Source organism: Aphelocoma coerulescens, chromosome 15 (assembly GCF_041296385.1).
Source record: "Aphelocoma coerulescens isolate FSJ_1873_10779 chromosome 15, UR_Acoe_1.0, whole genome shotgun sequence".
Taxonomy (NCBI): Eukaryota; Metazoa; Chordata; class Aves; order Passeriformes; family Corvidae; genus Aphelocoma; species Aphelocoma coerulescens.
This window is the reverse complement of record NC_091029.1, coordinates 2333196-2356571: the sequence shown is the minus strand read 5'-3', so window position 1 is coordinate 2356571 and position 23376 is coordinate 2333196. Positions and strand designations below refer to the sequence as shown.

The window sequence follows — 23376 nt, the reverse complement described above, 5'->3', positions numbered from 1 at the left end:
AAACCAGCAAAACCTAGACTGGACTGGATCCAAATTTCCAGGACTGCAGACCAGTAGTGTCCAGTCAATATGCAATGGTGTCTGTAGATTTTAGCCCTCTGAGTTACACTTTGTGATGCAGACAGGAGACAGCAGTGGAGTCTGACACCTCTCTTGAATGGCCACTGTCTCCCTCCAACCACTGCTAACCCAGGCACTGCGTAGTGAAGGAGGGAGTTTCTTCTTAAGCAATGGAAACCAAGAGTTGAAGAGTGCCAGCTTAAACTTCTGTGAATTACTAGGGATAGGTAGAAACTTTAACAAAACATTTTACCATCAGTAAAATGATTGTCCATTGTCAGATAAAATATTTAGGTGAAAATCAGCACCTCAAAATGTAAGGGGAAGACAGATTAGCTCATTTTGATCAACTGGAAACAGAAATTATCCATTTTGGTTTGAAGTAACTAACTCAACAGTTAAAAAACAAAGTTAAAAAAAAACTAAAATGGAAATGAGTTGAGGCTTTTACTCAAACCAAGATGCCTCTTAAATGTCTTGGCACGAACAGTGACTTTCCCAAATCTCTTTACGCTGTTTATTTCTAAATACCGGATGTCTGGTTTGCTCGGAGCGTGTGTGTGTGTGAAGTATTTGCCTGACTTGTCTGCCCCAATGTCACAATCACAGCACAGACTTCAAGAACTCCTGGCACAGGGAGAAAACACAGAAAGCACACAAAGGGTAGAACAGAGCATATATTGCATTTGGAACTGCTTTTCCGGTAATATGGACCAGGGTTCTCCTCCATAGCAATTTGGGGAGTCTTAGTCTTGCTGTGGTGGTGTCACCTGGCACAGAGTGGCAGAAGGGAAGCAGCACAGAACATGCAAGTGAAAACTCAGTTTGGCTCCTCAGAAAAGCCAGTGGTTTTGCATACATCCAGTTGGGTTTCTTCAGAAACCGTTTCTGTATTTCTGGGGAGAGGCTTTGCAATTCAGAATAAAAGCTTGTCTGCCCTGTGGGACAAGACACTGGCTTGTCACAAAGAGTCTGCCCAGCACAGTCCCCAGCACAGCCTGTGAGAGCCAACACTGGGGAACCATGTGACACCACAAGGCTTGTTAGTCCATCCTGCTCCTTGCAGCACCCTGACGGAAGAATCTATGCTAATTACTGGTAATCAATTGCAGACTTTGTTTACAAGGATCTAATCTTCAGCTTCATAGCAAAACCACTGCACCTAAGCTCAGCTAAAGATGCTGGTCATCTGCCATCAACAAGGCAACAGCTGGCTGGGTAGGAACACCAAGCCTCTGTCTCCTTCCACGTTTAAGAGAAAAGCAGTGTTCCTGCTGTTGGGCTGCTGCCAGAGCTACTTCCATCAAGTGAACCTACCGTGGACAGCAGACCTGTGCAGTCAAGAATTTAACAAGCCAAAATGTCTCCCATGATATTTGGGCTACTAAAGACAGCCAGCCCAGCCCAGCAGGTTTCCTCCAGCAGCTTGCTAAGCTGTCAGCCACAGATGCCCCTTGCTGTCTCCACACACAGGCTGGCAGCACAAAGGGCCAGGCACGCTCTTGGGCTTAACAAACCACAGAAAGCCCAAACCAGCATGACAGCAGACACAAACAAGAATGTAATTAGTGCTGGATTATAAATCTCTGGCTAGGTACCTGGAAACACTTGCATTGTGAGAGAAAGCAACAGCCTTGCTGATGGCATTTGGGCTTAATTTAGGTCACGATTACAGACAGGGTGCTCTGAGCTGGCAGGGGTCAGATGGCAAATCAAAAACAGGCTCATATTTGTCTTGCCTCCTGCTGCTAGCCTCACCTTTCCAGCCCCACAGCCCAGACAGAGGCAAGCACTGTTCTCTCCTGGCCAGCTGGTGAGCAGCAAGTGTGGTGCAATTCACGCTTACTCTGCCTGCACTGTGTCTGTCCATGGAACAGGAAAAAAAGACAGCATGGTTGGGTTTTTTTGCTCTAAAGAGCATTTTTAAATCAAGAAAGCAGAGATGTCCAAACCCACCAAGGGGAGTGTGCAGGTCAGCTTCTGCATAGGGCATCAGAGTTGAAGACAGGCCCTGCACAGCCTTGTGATCAGAGAACCCAGAGACAGACTTTTCAAAAGATCTCAGGGCAGCTCTGCAGCTCCAGCTCACAGCCCAGAATGTTTCTTGTCAGACAGGGTGACAACCCAGAGCATGGCAGATCCAAGACCTTTGCTGGCTCTCAGGCACATGCTGGTGAGTAGGAACTAGCAGTGAATTTAGAAACTCCCTGCCATCCCAGAACCACACGGTGCCAGTTGGATCTACAGCCACCACGGCACAGGCACGTGTCTGAGCCTTGACAGAGAGAGGAAGGAGCCATGACTCACCCAAAACTGGAGGGGAGGTGCGAGACTCCAGACCTCGGCATCCCACCACTGGATCCTGCCATCCCCTCCTAAAGCATTTCGGGGCTGCTTTTCATCCTTGTTTGAGTGGGATCGAGAAGCCAGGGTCTGACCAATCCCAGAGGTAATCCCGTGAACAGAGTGTGGAAGGGATTTTAACAGGAACATTAATAAATGAACTGCCTTTTCAAAGGGCCAGACGGTGTTTGAAGTGTTAATGGTTGAAAGCTACCGTACAATTTAAAAGCTTGCTGGTGTGGACACTGGCTGGCTTTGTTTGAGGTCGTTTGCATTTCAGGCCCACCAGCTCTCAGTCATCTCCAGAGAGGCAAGTTTAGCTGTCACTTGAACTGAACCCTGACCGACACTTCATGCTGTTTTTCTCAGGAGCTTGGTGGCTGGTCAGTCAGTCCTGGCAGGAAAGCAATACAAAACTAGCTGCAAAGGTTTGGATCTGATCTAAAATCCCTCGGAGTCCCTGCAAAACATTCCTCTGATATCAGTAGGTTTTGGATGGGGGCCATCACAAACAAGACACGTGCTAAAGTACATCACAGTTATTTCTATCCAGGAGAGCAAAACAGGTTTCTGAGGGAAAACTAGCAGCTGGAGAGGAAAGTGGGAGTCTGGTCCCCCAGCAATAGCTTGTGCCTCAGTGAGTGCCGTGTTAGCCAAGGAAGGACAATGGTCCCAGCTTTCCTATCCTGGCCTCTTGGGAATATTTGGGCTTCTGCCAATATGCCTGGAGAGTTTTAAGTGCACAGAGCAATCAGACTCCAGTTTCTCCTACCAGTTTGCAGATATCCTACCACCTGTAGCGTTTTACTCTTTAACCCCACACTATTATGAATAGGGCTGTGAAGTACAGCAAGCAGCACATCAGAAAACAAGCAGCCCAGATTTTCCTCCAGCAAAGCGAGGCAAAGAAAAGTTATTCAACTCAGCTCTTTAAAGCTCAAGAAAACTTCCAAAGAACAGGCAGCTCGAAATACAAAAAAACTTCCAGCAGAGCCCACATTTGAGAGACAGAAGACTATTACTACAGCTAAAGCTGTCTTGGGGCAGAGTGGGTCAAGCACAGCAATCTCAAAGCTCTTTCCCTGCCACAGTGCAGTATCAGATGCTTAAGGAAGGCCTTGCCAGAGGAATCCGTGCATCCTTTCACCGATTAACAGCTGGGGATCAAAGCTTTTTGTGCACACAGGCTGTAGGACAGGATTTGTTTCTTAGTGCTATTCTCTATGGCTCCATTCCCCATGACTCTGTACTCAGCCAGCTTGAAAAAGATGCTTCCTAAACCTGGTTACATCAGCACTCATGTGCCACAGTCAATTATTTCTCCATCAAATGGTTCCTAATTATGGGCAGTCACTTATTGAAGTGCTCAAGCCTGGCAAGGTAGGAGGCCCACATTGCCTCAATGCTCTCAGAGCTTTCAGTGCCTGAGCAATGTGGGGCTGCTGGGAGGGTCACACACAGGAGATTACAAGGGGAAAGCACAAATTACCAGGCAGGAGGCAAGCACACAATCCACCAAACATGGTCACTGGTGAAACCCACAGTGTGTGAGAGCATATCTTTCAGGCTTTCAAAGAAACTGAGTTTAATCTGGATGGGTCCATGACAATGCCGAGGCTGCAATCCAGTGTGCTATAAAGGATTAAAAATATCCCTCTCTTTTCTCCCCAAAAATGGGGCAGAACAATTCCACAGGTAGTTCATTTGGACAGCCATTTTACACCTGCAGTTACTTTTCCCCCTAGATCAGACTGGGTTAGGGAGTGACCATATGGGTCATACCAGTCAGCAGGTGGGAGATAGCTGGGAGTCTCCTCATTTCATTTAGCACAGATGATGACAACCTGACTACAGCCTTGGATCTTCTTATAGAGAGAACTCTAGGCAGCTTGTGAAAAATAGACTCATGACATTAAATACCAGATGGTTTTTGGAAAGATGACACAGTTGGGAGAACAACCCACTGATTAGTTTTGAGCAGCATACGACCATACACTCTTCCTGTCTGCAGCCACTCAGACCCTGTGGCAGCAGGCAAATGCAGCTTAAAGTATCATTTTTAGCTATTAAAAAGCTGACAAGCCTTAGTTTTTATCTGCCAGCAATTTTTCAATAACAAATTCAGGATAATCATACATTTTATTCACCCAATAATTATCAGTCTACAGATCACTTACAAGCAATTGCTACGGGTTTGGGTATTTAAAACCCAGGTGCTTTGCTGTGGGCATGTAAAGGACAACACTCAGGTTTCTGAGAGAATCTTTGTGCTGTGATGACTTGCAAACCCCCTCTAAAATATACAGAAAAGGTACTATTTTAGCCAATCTAGAAATGCACTAAAAGTACACAAGTAATCCAGTTACAGGAAGGAACAGGGCAGATGCCAAACCTGTCAGGGGAACAGGAGGAATGCAGAGATAAATGCAACTTATGTACTTTAAAAATAAATCAATACAGACAATCCTTGTTTTACTGTTTTTCCCCCAACCTGCTAAAATATGCAATTAGCTCATTTACAGATCAAGAATAAATGGTTTATGGGCAAATTGCTCCTTGTTTGTTTCCCTTCACTCCTAAAGGTTGGAGTAAATGGAAAAGTTACTAAGAAGTTTCTAGTTTGGTGTGTCTTCTAAAGTTACACGAATTTCAGTAAAATCAAAATGTTTTCTGAGAAGTTTTCAATCCCCTCCAGCCCCTGTCAGCTCCCCACACCTCCCAACCAAATCTGTGAAAAATGATATTCGTGGTAAAATTTCCATTTGGATAAAGAACATTTCATTAAGGAACAGAATGAGACACCAAATACAAAGTTCAGACCAATTTTAGCTGAAACATTGGCTACATACGTTTTCCCAAATTTATTTTCTTCATCAAATTTCTTACTATTTTTCTGCACTTTATTTTCAATGGAAAAAGGTATTCTAATAAAAAGGACTTGGAGGTTCCCAGGTTGAACCATACAGAGGTTTTGTATCTCCTGGGTGCTTCATAGACCGGGACTCTGCTTGTTTCATATATGGATTACATTTATTCCAAATAAACTCCATAAATCAAACTGTATAATAGAAACCGGAAAAGTTTATGCAAAACAAATACAGAAAGTCATAAATACTGTGTTTAAGATGTCATTTTTGTGGCTGGTATATTTCTAGGGTATGTTTTTACTCTTTGTGGGATAAATTTTTCAGAAACATTAAAATCTTTCCTCCCATCCATTCTCTATAGGTTTATCCCAAAGAAATAACGAGCCGAACTCTATAAACCAGCATTTATTAAATCCAAATGGGCACTTCATCTTACAGTAGCTTTCAATATAATCTATTTGATCTTCCAAAGTAGTTGGAAAATTATTTCAAGGGAAACTTTCACAGAACAAATTAACTTGAAAGAAGAGAACATTTTATACCCCAAAGAGGGAGGAAAGCAATTTCCTCAGTTTTCCCCTTTCTGGATTCCCCTCAGCCCAACTGCAGATGCACAGATTTGGAGATACAATCTGTGGCTGCTGTTGCCTGATCTTGGCAGCAATGCCAGAAGCTCACAGAAAGCAGGGCCATAGACTCGTGGGGCCATAAGGCTACAACCGTGACAAGTTCATCTTTGGGGAAGCTCCAGATCAGAGAGGAGACAGAAAGGAGCAGACTCATGGAAACTAAAAATGGTTTGCTCAAGCTGCAATTAAAAATCTACCTCTTAAAAGTTACCCTCTGTATTTTTAGAGGGACTTTATTTCCTGCCTGTTACAGCTCCTCAAACTGCTTGTTAAGTCAGTAGATAAAAATAGCACTGGGGCCATAACCTGCTCAGCAGATGCAGGCACCTGCCAGTTTTATGAATCCAAACACTGAGGCAGTAAAGAGACACTGAGAGGGTGGAGACCCAGGGTAGATGGGGTGCCAGTTGTTGGGGTGTTCCACCAAGTGCTAAATCCATCACTTGGCAAACAATGTCCCCGTTCTCTCTCCAACAGCCCACTGCTTCTCTTTGGATTTATTCAGCTCCTCCAAGCATTAAAATGTCTTTCTGAACAATTTTCTTAAATTAACAGCAGGACACTAGGAATCTTCATCCAGTCTGAAAGCCCGGTATGAATTTTCCCCATCAGACCTAAGTAAAAATGCTAATTTTCTCTATCTCCATGCATGCAGAGGCTGCAGGAACCAAGCAGAGAATTGAGCTGAGAAGGACTAGGCATTTTGGGTCAGGAAGGTGAGACAGCCAAAGGAAAATATGACAGGTTTTCTGTATGAATGTCAGAGGATTTGGAAGTAGCCTGGCTGAACCATTTCATCCAAGGCCTGGATCCCACCATTCCCTACAGCACACACTGCTGAAGGTTTCTATCTCCAAAGTCTGCTGTTCTACATTCCCTTGATGGCTGGCAAGTTTACCTGAGTGCTAGCTTCACTATCCTAAGCTGTATATACTCCTAGGAGAAAAAAAAAAAATAATAAGATTTTGAAAGGCTTTAGAAGAAGAGGATTTCCTTAGCATGCTCTTTCAGAGATCAGGTATTTGTTTCATCCTTTTGGTGAGGTTACAATCTATACTTTCTGAAAGCTTTCCTGTAAGTTGATTTCTTCTTTTGGGCTGAATTACTGTTAAAGCCCTACAGTACTGGGAGCTGTAACACAAGATCTGAACCGGTATCCACCAGGTTTTCTTCCACAGCTGCACAGTGTGGTAGGGAAGAGCCGGGGAACACTTTGTCCTTATTTCAGAGGTGAGGAACCCAAGGCATGGAGTGAGCACAAATATATGATTTAGCTAACATCAGAAAACAGCCAATGGCAGGTCCTGAAAGCCTCATTTTGGTACCCAAAGCAATAAATGCCTCTCCTGCTTTAGTAATCATAGGAGTGTCTTTTTGATCTCTGCCCTTCAGTCTGGATTGCAGACAAGCCTTTCTCAGATGCCCATGAAAGCTTTAAATCCCACTGAGCAATACAGGAACCCTTCTGGCAGATGCACACAGTGAAGAAACTGCCAGCACCCAGGCACAATGTAGGATCTGCCAAGAGCACAAACTTTATCACCTCTCACTGGACACCTACTTCCTCCAGCACCCAAAAGCCTACACAGAGCCAACAACAACCAAACTCCAGACAGGAGCTACTCACTGGCTGAGGACTCTGAGAAACCTCAGTTCACCTCTAACCACTTTGCTCAGCACAAGCAATCTTTGTCTGAGCTAAGAGCCACAGCCTGGCACTTCTCTCTGGGCCAGCTACAAAGCTTCCCTGTACTCTACGTAACCTTCCAAGAGAGACAAAATCATCTGCTGCTCCGTGTTTAACCCAGGCAGGTGGTTTTACCACAGGCTGCTCAGTGGATGCTGTGCTCCACCCTAGAGGGGGGCTGGATTTCATTTATTTAAAATGGGAGAGAAGGAACAGGCTAGGGAAGGAAGCAATGCTTTCATGATGTATTTCCTGAAGGAATGTTGTGAAGTCCAACTCCCGTTAGGGAGTCTCTTGTTCTTCTCTCACAATTAAAAAAATAGTCCCCATCTGCTTATCTGTAGATCTCTGACCAGTCTTTCATAGGAGAATCAGAAGGAGGTTGCAGAACTGACAAGAATACGAGAAGACCCATTCCAGGAGAAGGGATCAACCAGGGAGTTGCAGGCCATGTTGCTAAGTTATAAAACTAGATGGCTGGAGCAGGCAAAACTCTTTAGGACATCAGACATCCCTGCCCCAGTCAGGGAGCTGCTGTCATGCTAGATCAGGGCATTTCAAAGGGAGCTGTGCAGTCACAGCCTCCAAAACTTTCGCTACAGCAAATTTTGAGGAAGGCTGTTGACAAGGAAGAGAACAGTAATAAACTGGTAACTCCCGTGACAAGGCACAAAACTATTTATAGCAACCTTGAACTCCACTGCTGGTTGAACCTACATGATGAAGAGACACCAAACAAGACATCCCTCCTCTTCAGGCAGCTGGATTAATCCAGCAGAGCAGAAGGCATCCACAGGGAGCCTGATACTCCTGTATGTTGACCCAGGAAAGGGGCAGCACAGCATGAAGCTCAGCAGAGCCTGGAGAAAGTCTCTCCTAAGAGCACCTCTAAACATTTGCCCTTTTCCATTCCAATGAGGAAAATCAAGTGAAAGAAATTTGGAGAGTCTTGGATGGATAAGAACTCACCCAGAATATCTGTATGTAGGCCAAGGTTTTGCAGAAGAAGCTGATGATGTTTTGGGATGGGAATGCAGAGGTAGGGGTGTGTGTAACGCTGGAGATATGGGGCTGGTGAGTGGCCAGCAGGCTGGGTGTAGATGGGATCAGGGAGTTGCCATGGGAGCAGCACTGCCACGTTATAAAGCACAGGCGGGATGTGTAGGAGCAGGAGATGTGTAGGAGCAGGGTCTCCCTCGTGCAGCGCTTGGCAAGCTGCTGGAGGGAGGAATCCTGCTCCTGCAGATGCAGAGGAGCTGTCAGGGGACAGAACACTCCTCCCAGCTCTGGCAGAGACTGTGCAGATGCTCTGGCCAAGTCACGTTTTTACAGCCCCATGCCTCAGTTTCCCCAGCTGTGAACTATTATAGGGATGTTTTGTGGCTGAATGCAGCCCATACTCACAAAGCAAGCAGAGCTCTTTGGACAGATGATCCCAAGGAATATAAAGCATTTACTTGAGATTTTTTTCCTGTGCTTCTCTCTGATCTTTAATGCTGACACCTAAATAATTTACAACGTGAAGAAGGAAGGAAAAGACCAGAAGCAATCGCACCAAAGCATCCAGCCTCCTCCAGGCATGGCCCAGGAGTTTTGGGGAAGGAAGGAATGCGCTCCCACCCCACCCCTTCATCAGTCCTTCTGCATGATGACATGCAAGTGCTTGTTGATCAGTTTATGGATCTGGGGACTGACAGACTTTGAAGTCAGAGCTTGGCATCCCCAGTTATATGCTAGGACTTGAAAGGATCAAAGCTGCCAGCGTTTTTGAGGCCTCATGAATGAACTGCACTGGTAATGGGAGCTCAGAATTCAGGATTGGCTCCTAATCTCTCCAAGAGCGTCACAAGCATGAGCACACATTCTGTGGGCAATTTGGTGGCCTTTCAGTGCCTGCATTCCATGCTGTGAGCTGCAGAAGGAGGGCACACTACAGCACTGCAACACATTGCGCTACTTATCGCTGTTTGCTTGCGTGAAGGATGTATTCTGCAAGCAATTCCAGGGCAGGGTTTCCTACAAAGAGGCACTAATGACAACAAAGACGTTAGCTCAGCTTTTAGATTGCAGCTGGAGTTTGCAGATGTGGTAGACAGGGATAAATACCCTCTTGTTTTTTCACAGGAGTGACTCTTTTACGTTTAGGGAGTGCACGGTCTTTGTTACAGGGTCGGATCCTGGACAAGGGCTGTTTGGTGTCCTAGCCCTTTTTAAGTGAATGTATCTGAGCCGGAGAAGAGGAGAAAGAAAAAGAAGGTACAGAGCAGCTCTGAGGGCACAACTCCCTCTCAACAGTCCGAGAGTGACCCTCTTTCATGTCAGGCATCTGGGACACAGATACGAACTGCTTCCAGTCTGATGTGGCTGGAAGGGGCAGAGGGCAGAATCCACATGAGAAGTTTTACAACCTGTAGCCTGAGCGTCAATCTAGCAGCCTACACGATCTGTGTGTAGTGCACAGGTATAAATCAAACTCCTGAATATGAGTTTTCTTTGATTAACATGTCCAACAACTTCCTTGCATTCCTTGCAATGCTCTTTGAAATTTGAACAAGCAAAGCTCTGTCCCAGCAGCCCCATTAAATTGCCTGGTGGAGAGAGGAGCAGCAGGAATGCAGGCTGGTCAAACAGCCTTTTGATAGACCAGACTTGCTCAGCTCAGAAATGCTGTCTGAGTGCAAGCTCCAGCTACGTGCCCAGACTGCTCTGGCCTGCCCTCGTCCTCAGGTCCTCCTTGGGAGGACTGTCAGTGTGACAGCAGCCCAGACCCTGGCCCTTCACTGAGTGGCTGCCCTTCCATTCCAGTCTTTCAGGTTTGTAGCATTTCATACACAGAGCCACCCAAAATCACCCCATCGTCCACCACCAGGAAGATGTTTGTCAAGAGTCTAATTCTGCGTTGTGACATTCTGTGTTACCCTTGTGACCAAAACTCACGTGTGGTTTTTCTGGATTAATCCATATTAACCAAGAGCTGTGAATTCCCAGACTCCCCAAGCACTAATTCAGCCTGTAAATGAGCCAGGCAAGGGGCCACTGAGACATTACCAAGAACACCTTTGGAGCTGTTGCACACCTCATGAGTACAGCTTATCAGTGTCTGTCTTAACTAGGAAGCAGTTATAGGCTGCAAAATTCACATCACATATCCTGTTCCTGAGGTACTGCTCTTGGCCCAGAAGTTAGTTCAAAGACACTCAAGCCTCATGCTTGAAATTCAAGGCCACCTCTCTGATTTCTCTCTGCCACATGGTGAGAGGATCAAATTCCCCCTTTGCTAGGATTTACTTTTTTTGGACTGAAAAACCATTAAAGACTGACATGCTGTTCACAGACACGTCACAGCTCTGAACTCACTCTGGGCTTGTTGCAAAGAGGGCTAAAGCTTTACACTGCCCAACACCAGTGCAAAGTCATCTGCTTGAGAGAACTGATTAAAACAAGTCAGACTCTACTAATACTGTATTTGTCTAAATAAAAAGGTCTTCTGAGAGCACTCAAAGACCAGAGTTAGTATGAACATAAAGCACATATCTGAATTGGCTGGGTCAGTTATAAGTGGAGCTCAGTGCTGTTGTTTCCTGGTGCCTCAGACCCATAGAAACTGCAAGAAATCCCCACGGGTCCCAGCGTGCTCAGACCCAGACCTACCCCAGCCCTCAGCCAGCAGCTCTGCTGGTGTTTGGAATGGCAGCAGCTCCCACATTTTTGCACTGCAGGCCCTCAGTTCAACGCCTTGAGCGCCAGTGGAGACACAGGTGCACACACATCTCTGCAGTTCACTGTTGACAGACCTCCTGTGTTCCTGATTGGGGCACTGAGTGATAATTTTACACCTTCTAAGAATTCACCAAGGCATTAATAATCCAAGAGTCACACGCCCAGCTGGCACTCAGAGTTGGGGGAGATAAGAATTTACAGTGATGGGCACCATCACTCCCTCTCCCTTTCACCTTTAAAATCTTTAAATACACAGTTTGGCTGGAAAACCTTGAAGGATTCTAGGTTTTTTGAACCAGAACTGAAGTCAGAATTGCTTTCATCAGGCAGCATCAAACTAAAAAGGTCATTCAGAAGTCTTGTGTGATTTAATAAATGTATATAATTTAACTGCTTGGGTTTCTTATTAGTGAAGTTAATTGCTGTATTTTAGTTTTCTTGCCATTTCTTAACTAAAAGCATTCTTGTTCTTTATGAGTCAGTCAGCAGGTGTACACATAACTTTATGTCAACATCTGATTACTACTTATTGCTCATTTAACTCAGCAAAATATAAAAATTGGACCATGTCTCTAGGAAAATAAATAAAAGGAGAATGCTGTGGAGTTAGAGCAGAGAAGTTTTTTTAAAAAAATCAAAACAGGAGAGGTTTTCTTGAATATTTTTTCCAAGCACTGTTGTTATAGGTGTTTCCTGAGGAAGTGACGGACTTCCCCCCATTCCATGACTTGCACCCTCGAGTTTCTATTTTTTTTTCCTTCAAGCACAGAGTCCAAGAGGTACAAGCAGGCCAGCACAGTGGACAGTTATTTCACTTTGCTGCTAAAATGAACTGATAGGAAGAGAACCAGACTTCTTTGTACTCCAGTAAAGCAAAGCAAGGCATAGAGGTAGTAGTGTCCTGAATTTATAGGTGCTTAATTAATATTGCTTAATTATTATTTTTATAGATTTTATATATTATTTATAATAATTGCTTATTAATTAACAATATTGCTTAATTAATAGGTGTCTTGCTAAGCTGTGGCCATTACAAGCTGCACAAACCCATCAGTGAAGTTAAACATAATTTAGTTATTTTTATGACCATGCTTGGGTGCAGTGCTCCTGCAATTGGGAGCCACCTGGCTGGGATGGGTTTATGTTCTGCATTTCCAGAGCTCCCTGCCCAGCATGGTTAGGGCTACTCCACAGTTAGAGGGCTCCTAGGAGCTCTCCATAGGAGCTGCTCCTATGGCACTGTGATCTTACAAGGGTCCCTTGAGGGCCTGGTTTCTGTCCTTCGTTGCCACCAACAGCCAACACACCAGCCCTGTGGTGGGCAATCCTCTGCATGTGAGGTGGAATGTGGAAGGGCAACTCTTTAAACTGGCCAGTAATGGACCCAGTTCTTGTTTCCTCCACCCCAAGGTGATGATCCCAACAACTTCACATCACCTTTCACAGGAAAAGGTGACAGGTTCTGCACCTGACCCACAAACACTCCCAGTTTAGGGGGGAGGGAATTGGATTTCTACAGTTGGTTTAGCTCTTTTACAGAGAGGAGCAGCTTATAAAGATAGAGCTTCAGGCATGTTGAAAGCTTTAGAGAAAAGCAGGTTCAGATCAGCAGTGAGCTCTAACCCACATGTGCAGATATGTAGATTATCCTCTAAAATTAACACCTAGGATGGTGCTGGTAGATTTGTAAAAAAAGAGAGAAGACTTCAGTAGCTGTGCTGATGCAGCTATTGGGATTTAGTTGCTAAAAACCCCATTTTTGACCTCTCCTTGCACACACGGATTCAACTCTACAGTATCACACCTAAGCAGAACACGTCAGCTCAGAGGCTTCACTGCATCTCAGGTTCAGCCAACGACAGCTTCATTAGGAGGAGCTCAGGCTGATCCAGGGCACAGGCAAAATGTTCCCTTTAGGACTTTGTTGTTGTGACATTCTCAGCAGTCGCTGTGAATCTGCTGCTGCTTTTCCTCCCCTCATCTTCCTCCTCTTCAAAAACCAGCATGGCCCATTTCCCCTGCCTTTGCAAACACCTCTCGCAGACATTCACAGTGCAACATTTAGCAATGGGAAGTTGCTTCTTTGGCAAGTTTCCAAGCTGCTAAATGAGAAGTGCTGCAGGAAGGCGATGCTTTCCCCCACTGGGTTAACACCCTTCCCCTCAACTGTGCACAAGGGGGCTTGAAGCCAAGTCTTGTTTCTTGGATACTCTGAGTAACAAGAGCTCATAGAAAAGCTATTGCAAGGCATAAACCTTGGTTTTCATGCATAGGAGATTCCACTGAGGCCCAATGCAGAGCATGCCCAGGCAGAACACAGGCCCTGGTGCCAGCTTTATGCATCCTTAGCTAAGAGCTGTCCATGGAACTGACCAAAGGAAAGTGCCAACAGTACACAGAAGCTCTACGCTGTAAATCAGGGTAGAAAGCAAAACTGATCTGAACTTTCTGCGCAGACACAAAAGTGGGTAGCAAAGCTGCCCTCTGGTTTTACAGTGACACACCTGCTTTGAGTTCAGCATAGTGACTCCAGATTGGCACCAGCCTTCCTGAAATAAACAATCAAGCCAGCAACCTCCACCTCAGCTGAGGCTGCTAGTTAATCAGAACAGGCACAGCACATTTTGGGCAACACACTTCCATGGGCTTTTACCATTGTTCCTTAGCCAGCATTGATCAGAGAACTAAAAAAAGTTGCCAAGTCCTCAAAAGATTTTAGTGTGAGAGATGCAGACCACATGTGCTGAATGGTAAACAGCTCTTGAGGATCAGAATAAAAAGGTCCTTATAGTCCAAGCAAACAAAAGTAAATGCCAGCATCTAAATGAAACAGAACTTTCCAAAAGCCTGAGGCTACCAAGATTTCAGTGCTGAAAATGTAGCCTTGTTTGTTTCTTAGAAAGACCTAAAGCACTGCACATTATCAAGAGAGGTGACCCTGTGCTGTTTCCCAGCAGGGCAGCAATGTCTTTTGATTCTCTTCTCATTTCCAAGCACCCATCTGAGCAAAGTCAGTCCATGATATTGCTTGAGCCTCCTGTTAAAGCTACACGTAGCTGATTACTTTGTAAGGGGGTAGGCAGTGGAGAGGAATTATTGTCAATGAGGCAAATACCATTTATACCATTTACTGAACACAGCAATCCAGTCTAAGCCACATCACCAGAAACACAGTCCTAACACAGAGAAAGCTTTGAAATACTTTTCTTTTCTGCTTTAAAAACAAGCATGCAAAAACAGAGCTGAAAGAAGGAAAGTTGTTACTTTTGGGGACCACAATTCTGAGGACCAAGTAAAACCACACGGATTGGAAAGGACTGCAATTTAACCATCACAGACTGGTGCTGCTGGGTATGTAGAATTGTTCCACAAAGATCCCTGGCCCTATTTCAAGCATCCTCAGAAGAAGACCAGTGAAGCTTTGTGCAGAAGACTGCCTAGAATTTTAACCCAGTTGGGAACTAAGAGCTCCTGCAGGATAAATCGTCAGGCAAATGTCCCACTTGGCCCAAGGACACACTGCCTCTGTGAAGGCTGATGAATGCCTGCAGCTTTGAGGTTAGACAGATTTGGTTTATTTAAACTAAAGTTTTGGCTGCTGCAGCATAAACCTACTACTGCTCATGCAGTCCTGGGGCTGTGCAGGGCTGCTTCCCCCACTTCAGCACAACTGGTGTTGCAGCTGCCAGCAGCTGCTGCTCCGGTTCCTCCAAGTGTGTCTGCTCTCTGCAGATGGCTCTGCAGCACTGCTGCCATGGAGCAGGATGAAATGCAGCCTGGCAGCCTCCAACCAGCCCAAACCCCTCCTTCCCTGGCCCACTGCTCTCGGTCTTTCCCCATCTCTGTTTCTCTCCCAGTGCATTAGCCAGCCCCGGCTCACTAGTTCCAGTGACGCTGCTCTGTTTATCCCAGGATGAACACACACATCCAATCTGTTCAGCAAGTCTCAACAACCCTGGCAAAGCAGGCCTCCATCTGGAGTGTCCATCTTTGCTGCCTTCAGCTCTGGAGGAGCAGAGAAGTGACAACAAACTTGGGCAAAGGAGAGCCAAAAAGCATCTGAATATCACCCCTTCTAGCTACCACACGGGTTGGCAGCCAGCATCTGTGACCTGAATCACTGGCTTCTGGTTTTTTGGTTTTTTTTTTAGGTCATTCAGAAAACTTTCTGGGAAGCATATCCAATCTACCAGGGAACTTAGTTTATGTGGGCAGAGTCAGTCCAAATCAGGTGTAGGATGAGGTACAAGACATGGGAAAATACAATGTCAGTAGAGAGGCTGGAAAAGATGTTTTGATATTAAAGATGCTTTGACACTTGAAGCTCATCCCACTTCACACAATCCATACAGATACCCCGTAGAGAATACGGAGAAAAAGCAATGTTTCTCTCTCTGTCTCCAAATCCTTAACAAATACACAGACCAACAATGACAGAGTCCACAAATTTGAAAAGCTTGTAAAGCAGCACCAACACTTTAGTTCTTTTATGGCCCTATGGGTAAACAGAAAAAGCATGGTTCACCTTGAGCCTCTTTTATTCCCCTTAAGAAATTCTTTCCAGTGCTGTTTTACAGGTTTGCACAGCCTTGCAATGAACAGACACCCCACAGCAAACCAGGCATTTAAAAAACACGCTGAGCTACCGTGAAGTAAATTACTGACTTAACAGCCAGGCACCTACAGGTATAATTGGGTTTCATTTGAAGAACAAATTAAAGCAATGTGTGTATTAGCTGTGAGTCTGCAAGGGGGCAGAAAAAGACAGTCTGGAAACTTTCCAAAGTGCACAAGATTAAAGAAGCCCTGCCAAAACAGCTCCCAGGAGACAGCAGTCACACCACCAGCTCCCAGGGAGAAGGACCAGCTCCCAGGGAGAGCCAGACCCACACCCAGGTAACATGTGCATGCAGGCTCCCATCAATGGGGCAAGGGAAGGCTGCACTTGAACCATAAACTCCAAAGCAGGGGAAGATTTGGGTCAACAGGAAGATTGATAGGGACAGAAAAGACCAGGGCAGGGTGAGCAGTTGGATGGATATCGCAATTACTGGATCATAATGTTTCATACTCTTTGCCTTCATGCCCTTTTCCTAAAGCCCAGGGGCAGCCACCTCCCAGTATCAAGTCTGGCACTTCAGTATATTTTAGGGCTTTACTAGTAGCTGTAACTTCTGTTAAATCCCAGTTCCAAAGGCTTAAGTGGGAAAAACATGACCCCAAAGCACAAGTTTCTAACAACAAAGTACTCCAGCACAGTGACAGCATGTCTCAGGCCACAGTTTCCTCAGTTATACAGCTCTTGGAATTGCAGGAATATCTGACTAGACTCAGAGTCTCTTCAGGATGTCTCCACAAAGGGATAGGACTCCTCTCCTTACTAGCTCAGCCTCCTCCACCCAACGCCTTTTCTGCTTGCCTTCTTTTTGCTGCTGCTAAAGAGGAGAGCTTTATGGATGATAACTATTAACCAGCTGAAAGGGAAAATAAGTAACAGCCATGGAGGGCTTCAAAGTTAAGCACGGAAGTAATTAGTGGAACAGCTGAAAGAGGAAGGCATCAAGAAAAGGCAAAATGGTAAAAGAGTCAGATGAAAGTAGGAAGAGATAATGATCAGCCTATTAGCTGGCCTTGGATGTTATCCTCCAGTCATTTTTTTCCACCCTGTCCCTGGACAAGTGCCTTTCCTTCAAACCTATTTAATTTCTGAGCTCTGTGCTGCTCCCTGTCCACGGTCAGGGTCCAGATCTAACTGTTGCTTTCCCTCTTCCTACTCTGCAGCCCATTGCAAGTCCCAGCACTTGCCTTCCCCAGACAAAGCACCTGGATTTCAGCTGTGCAACCCAGTCTGAGTCGGGCAGGGAGCGTTCTCTCAACAGCACTGCTCACAGCCCTGCCCTGCAGAGTCAAAGGACTCAAATGACTGTGCTGAAGAAGGGCACAGTCAGACCTTTGGAGCAGGGGAACAACTTGACATGAAATCCTGCTGGAGCACTGCAGAGGGAGGCTTGGTTGGTGTCAGTTCAGAACATGAGACTGTAATAATATTTGCCCTCGGTTCAACTTCATATACTATGTACAAAAGCCTTTGTTTGAATAAAGGAATGGCCAGGGAAACACGAACTGAGAAGAGCCAAGAAACTCAAAGCAAAGTCCCAATTCTTTTTGTCTGGAAATCTAACTGTTTTGGAAAGAAACAAAAACACACTGAAGGTAGACAAGGAAAGCTCAAGACACATTTCTTGCTGAATTTTCTCAGTTTTCCTTGATGATATTTAAGAAGAAGAGAGCAAGTGCATGTGTGTTCCACAGAAAGGGTTCCAAAATACGCCTTTTTTTTCTCCTCATTCAGGGAACCAATCTGGCTGTCAGAGCAGCCTTGGTCTCCTGGATAAATAAAATCATAGTGTTTTTTCATAGTCTGCAGGGTGGGAAGAAAAAAACCAGCAGTCAGGCCATCTAGACCTCACCCTGCCCTAATTTTGACCTAGGACAAGCCACTGGCTCACATGGCTCAGGAACAGTCATGAGGGGACATGTGCCACTGCTTTTGTAGCCATCTAAACCACAATGCCTTCACCATCTCCCTGACCTACCTTTTACTTATACATTTTAAGGGTTGCTGTACAGCACATTGAATGTCAGGGCCTTTAATGGCACTGGATCCTGGCACTCCAGGAAAAAAAAATTACAAGCTGATTGTCAAGAGAAGGGTAAACCTGGTCCATGGCCAGAGGGATGTCAGGATATAGTAAAGTATTGCTCCATCCCTCACCTAGACCACGTTACCTTCAGCACAGCATTCAGATAACAACCTTGGCAGTTGTTTCTGTCACTGATAAGACAGACTGGTCCCCTGAGAGATGTTTGAGCCTGTACACACCATTAAATATTTTGGTTTGGTCATATGAATGCTAGCAACCAAAGCTTTCTGGGCAACAAAGACCAGTGCAGCAGTGCTGAAGCACCAATATTTAGGACTCTCCAGTTGACTGTGTTTTTCCAAATATGTTTGAGAAGGTCCAGGCAGGCTTACCTGCCCCAGACACTACCTCTTTCTCCTTGAGGTGTATTTACCCAGATGGCAGGTGTTTTATATTTCAGAAAACATTTGAGTAGGAAAACATTTGTACAGGCAGGTTCACCTCCGAGGACTTAATTTTCTTTCTCCCTTTTTTTGTGGGACTAAAGAGCCTTGCACCAGACCCTGGAGCTACTCACGAGCTAACCCTGTGTGCACGTGAGGCCACGCAGAGCCAAGGCACGGGTGGGGGACATCTGTGCTGCCAGCCCCAGGGAGGCAGCGTGCTGGGGCATTTGGCACTGCTAGGCTGAGATTATGGATACCTTGTCTAATAATCCAGATGTGACTTAGATACACACGCAAGAAGCAGCTCCATACAGCTGTAGCTGCTTGTAGGAATTAATTTTTTTTTTTTTTTAATGCTAAAGGAAAGGTCCTCAGCCTTCTGGCCTCTGGATGGGCTGGGGAAGGCAGGTAACCCAAGTCAGCTGCAGCAGCCTAGCAAAGTCAGTAATGTGGCACCAACCCGTGAAGCATCAGCTCTGCCAGACTTCTCCAGACACCTGCTGCTCCCCTCAGATAAAGGGAAGAAAGGGCCAGTCTTGAAACAGGCAGAGCCTGAAGCAGATCTGGTCAGGAAAGCCAGTAAAGCCTGAGAACGCTGTGACCTGAAAGGCTACAATTATTCACAACAGATCCTTTGCTAAGTGGGCATCTTCTGCGTGAAGGTTTTCCACAGAGCATCAAAAGCCTGCTGCTCCTTTCAGGAGAGGGAGCCAAACACCAAGCAGAGTAACAAGGCCAGCAGTGCCAGGCCTGTGCCAACCAGCCCCAGCCCCACCATACCTGAGAGGAGCGAGCAGAGCAGTGGAGGTGGCAGCCAGCTTCAGCTGAACCCACAGCACAGCTGGGAATTCAGATCAGGGTCAGACACAGTCCGGTCATCACCAAGCAAGTTCAAGGAACATCCAAGGTCAAGACGAGAACAGTCAACAATTCAGAGACCGCATCAGCAAAGTCCCTGGGCAGCCACTGGCATGGGCTGCCGGAGGCACGAGCAGACATCCCCACAGCACAGCTCTGAGAGACAAAAACCTCAGGTCTGAGCTTAATTGGATTCAAGGACCCACCCCCTGGGCAGAGAGTGTGGGTGGAGGCCCCAGGTGAGGCTCGTCAGGGTCATTAAGGACTAATGATGCCCTCAGGGCCAATGACCAGCTCAGGTGTGGCTGGTCAGAGCAGGTACAGCAGCAGCAGTACAAGAGGGAAAATACACAAGGACAGATTTCAGTTCTTGTGATGGCAGTTTATACTATAAACAACTGAAAGGGGGTTTCTTTATGCAAGGGCCTATGAAAAAGATTTTCTTACGTGAAGGATTATTTTCCTACGTGAACTAATCCTGCTCTCTGCCACAGTCTGCTGCAAAAGAGCAGGCTGTCCTCTGGAAAAACGGAGCACAGAGAAGTTCCCATGACCCAGCTAGTCCAGCCACCTGAGGGATCCCAGTCTAGTGCTCTCCTACATCGTGTTACCTTTAATTTTATTTACACATTGCTCCCCGTTCTCAGAAGCCAAGATGTAGAATCTAAAATTGTCTCCTGTGTTTGCTGAAGTTTGGAAACTGGAAGCAAGCCCTGTCCCTGCAGCCTATGTCTAAAGAGCCAACTCATTTGTCTTGTCAGTAGCTTCTTTCTTTTGATCTCCAGAGCTATTCACAGTTCAGTTGCTTTCCAGAGATGACTTGTTGCAGTTCGCTTTAGTTTGAACCAGGCTTTGAAAACACTGACCAGAATGCACAACACTTCTGCACAAGATCTTGAGGAAACAGCAGGGTAATTTATGGGACGAACTACTAGTCTTCAAAGGATAACATCTTTTCAGCAGAAGTCCCTTTTCTTCAAAGGAAAAAAAATGCCTTTTGCTTTGTGAACTTGCATTTTTATATATACACATATAACAAACATTTATTTTACAGCCACCATGTCTGTGGCATGATGTGCGTGTGTAGAAAGGTCAAATGAAAGCAACTCTGCCCTCAGAGCGCTGGAAGAGATGTTGTCTGAAGGTGGCTGCTCCCAACCTCTCTGCAGTTTAAAGAGGGATTGTAACATGCCCTGTGGAAGCAGCCAGCAAGGGCTGGCCTCCCACTGGGCAGTGCTGGAGCAGGAGCAGACAGCACGCCAGCATCTGACACAGCAATGGAACCTGTGGGAATGATCTGGCAGCAAGGAGTCTGCAGGGGAAACAAGCTCAGGCAGATAATTAGAAAGACACGAAGGGCCTGGAATGGCCTGGATATCCACTGTAATCATCCCAGCTCCATCTTTCCCTCCACACGTTCCTTGGAATAACTCCCTTGTATCCTAAGGAAAGCTGCATCTTTACACAAAGCACCTTCTTCTCTGTGCTAGGACAACGAAAATGGATCACAGGTCTTGCTGGAATTAGTCCTAAGGTGGGAACTCAGCCATTCTGGAGCACAGATGGGGTCAGGTCAGGTTTTTCCCTACAAACAGGAGAAGCCATGTGGTTTTCGTATAATTTGGAACGTTTTCTTACAGAATGAAGATTGATTAGATGCCTGGAGTTCCCCAGAAACAATGTTGATAGTGTTAGCAGCCTGTACACCACAAGAACCCATTCATAAAAAAAAAAAATCCTCATTTTTAAATTTATTTTTTTTAAACTTTATGTTCTTGGAAAAAGAAGCTTATTGAGTAACTATCAGATTTCCTCTTTCATCACCTTGTCATAAATCCCACAGGCTCTGAATTCCTTTAACAATCTCTCAGTTAAATTGTGACCTGCCTATTCTAATAAATAAACCTTTTTTTTCTTCCCCCCCCAAAAAGCTGGAAACATCCAAGGAGTTGCTCCCCCTTGCCCTTGCCCCGAGTTCTACTAATTGAGACATCAAAGCAGACGGAAAATCAAGGTTGTGCCTGTACAATCCCTGGGCATTAACCTTTCTCTTTAGACCATTTTCAAACAGGGCAATTAACTTTTGCCAACAGAGATCCCCCTCTGAAGTTTCAGCCATGCATTCTTTTATCACTATTTATGTGAAGGATGAAACAGCTGCTGCCTTTCACCCTGAGGTGGCTGTTCCTTGGGGGCAGGTGAAGAGTTCCTGGGTGTATTTTGTGCAAACTGACATCCCATCCCAAGCCAGTTCCAAACCAAACCCATACTGCCCCTATGAGGTGTGGAGGCTTTTTTATCATCTTCACAAACACACTGACAGGTAAATTTGATGCTGCAAACTGTCAACGCTGGAGATGATATTGCTGTAAAAGGTGAATTAATGACAAAACTGCCTAAAACTCATAGACCATGAGAGTGCACTTAAAAAATGATCCCTGGGCAGATACGAAGCAGTGTCACCTTAACTGCATTGGATCAGGGCTTTGCTCCCTTATGGAGCCCTGCAGATAATTTAAACATTTCAAAGAAACACAGGAACATCTGCATGAGGGCTGTTCTGTGCTCTGCATTTGCCCCATCCTAAGCTAAATCAGAAAGCTCCACTATGCAGCAATGTCCAATTCACACTGCACCTCATGGATGTAAACATTTCACTGACATCCTGAGAAGAGATAATTCCAGGCCTCCCAAGGGCCCCCAAGGATCCACAGCATTTTTGTAGCTGGTTGGACAGGGTAACATATGTGTACCCATGTTATATGGAGCAAACAGGATGCATAAATGAATGTTGCCCTTGGGCAAGAACAAATCAGGTGGTGCTTGTTTTCCCCTAATTTGCTGGCATCGTTGTTCTGCTGGTGAGCAACCCCAGCAAAGCCCCCTGGCACATTTTCACTCATATTTAGCTCAGGCCTCTGAACACTGAACATTCAGGAAGAGAGACTGAAATGGGACCAGGCTTCAATGAAAAGCTGGCCCCTAACACACACACACACACACACACACACACACACACACACACACACACACACACACACACACACACACATATTTAAGTGCTCTATGCAGTGAACACATGATTGTGCTTAGGACAATATGCTGCTCCCAAAAAGGGTTTGCAGGTTTCCTTGTAGAGGGGATGGTGGCAAAGTGCCAGCAACAGACACAGCTCATAAGCCCCATTTCTCCACAGTTCCTGCCTGTCAGGCAGGACAGTCCCAGTAAGCCACATGCAAGACACAGCCTTAGAATAACTGAGTGTAATGTGTCCCTGGGTGTCCCAGAGGACCTGGATTGAACACTGTAGATTCAGGGAGTGTCAGTGGTACAGGGCAGAAATGTGCATCTTTCCCTCTTGAGGTGCTGAATTACTTCACATCCTTGGGCAATGCAGAGTGGAGGTGTGACATGCTGCCAGCCCAGAATGTGTCTCTGATGTCCTTCAGCAGGGCTAATTCATAGAGAGCCACAGGACATCTAAGCACATCCTGATTCAGCCAAGCATTCTTGGTGTGTGCTTTGTTCTTCAGCGACAGGGAACCAGTGTGTGATGCTCCCTGTAACGTGTGACCACACGAGCATCTGGAACCCGGCTCCTGCTTTTAGAATTAGCCTGTTTGACCAGTGGATGATTAGAAGTGACCCCCATTTCTGGCAGGAGTCCCCCAAAAACATGCTCTGTCAGGACCCCAGTTCTTCCCCACCCCATGTGCTGGGGGTCTGGCTCACATTCCACCTCCAGTGACCCCCACTCGCTGCAAATTTTGCTGGGTATCCAAGTCCTGGAGAAAGAGCCTGGCCATGATTCTCAGCTTGGGAGACACAGATGAACACCAGAGCTTCTCTCCAAAGCTTCCTGGCAGGCTCTGACTTGGAGGAGACGAAGGGAAAGAAGAAATTTGAAAACACCCTTTCCCCTTTCAGAGCAGTGAGCTGGAAATCAGTCTGCCTGCCAGCTCTTGCGGTGTAGTTGCCAGGCAGTAGTACTGCTCTGCAGGCCAGGATCAACAAACTACACATTTGTATTCTCACCAGGGCCAGCATTATTACTGCCACAACTTAACACCCTTAAACAGGGACTGCTGCAGCTGTGAGAGCTGTCTTGGGAATCAGAAGAAT

General features: G+C 45.9%; 1 protein-coding gene across 11 annotated transcripts in view; it reads right to left on the bottom strand.

Annotated features, from left to right (window-relative positions):
- The window catches only part of CCDC92 (coiled-coil domain containing 92), a 104448-nt gene extending 85032 nt beyond the window's left edge, over nt 1-19416 (bottom strand). For all 11 annotated transcript variants that reach the window (XR_011155368.1, XR_011155372.1, XR_011155369.1 and 8 more), the window contains exon 1: nt 19177-19416. The gene's annotated coding sequence lies outside the window, so the exon portion shown is untranslated. The remainder of the gene's footprint in view (nt 1-19176) is intronic.
- Between the last annotated feature and the right edge of the window lie 3960 nt (nt 19417-23376).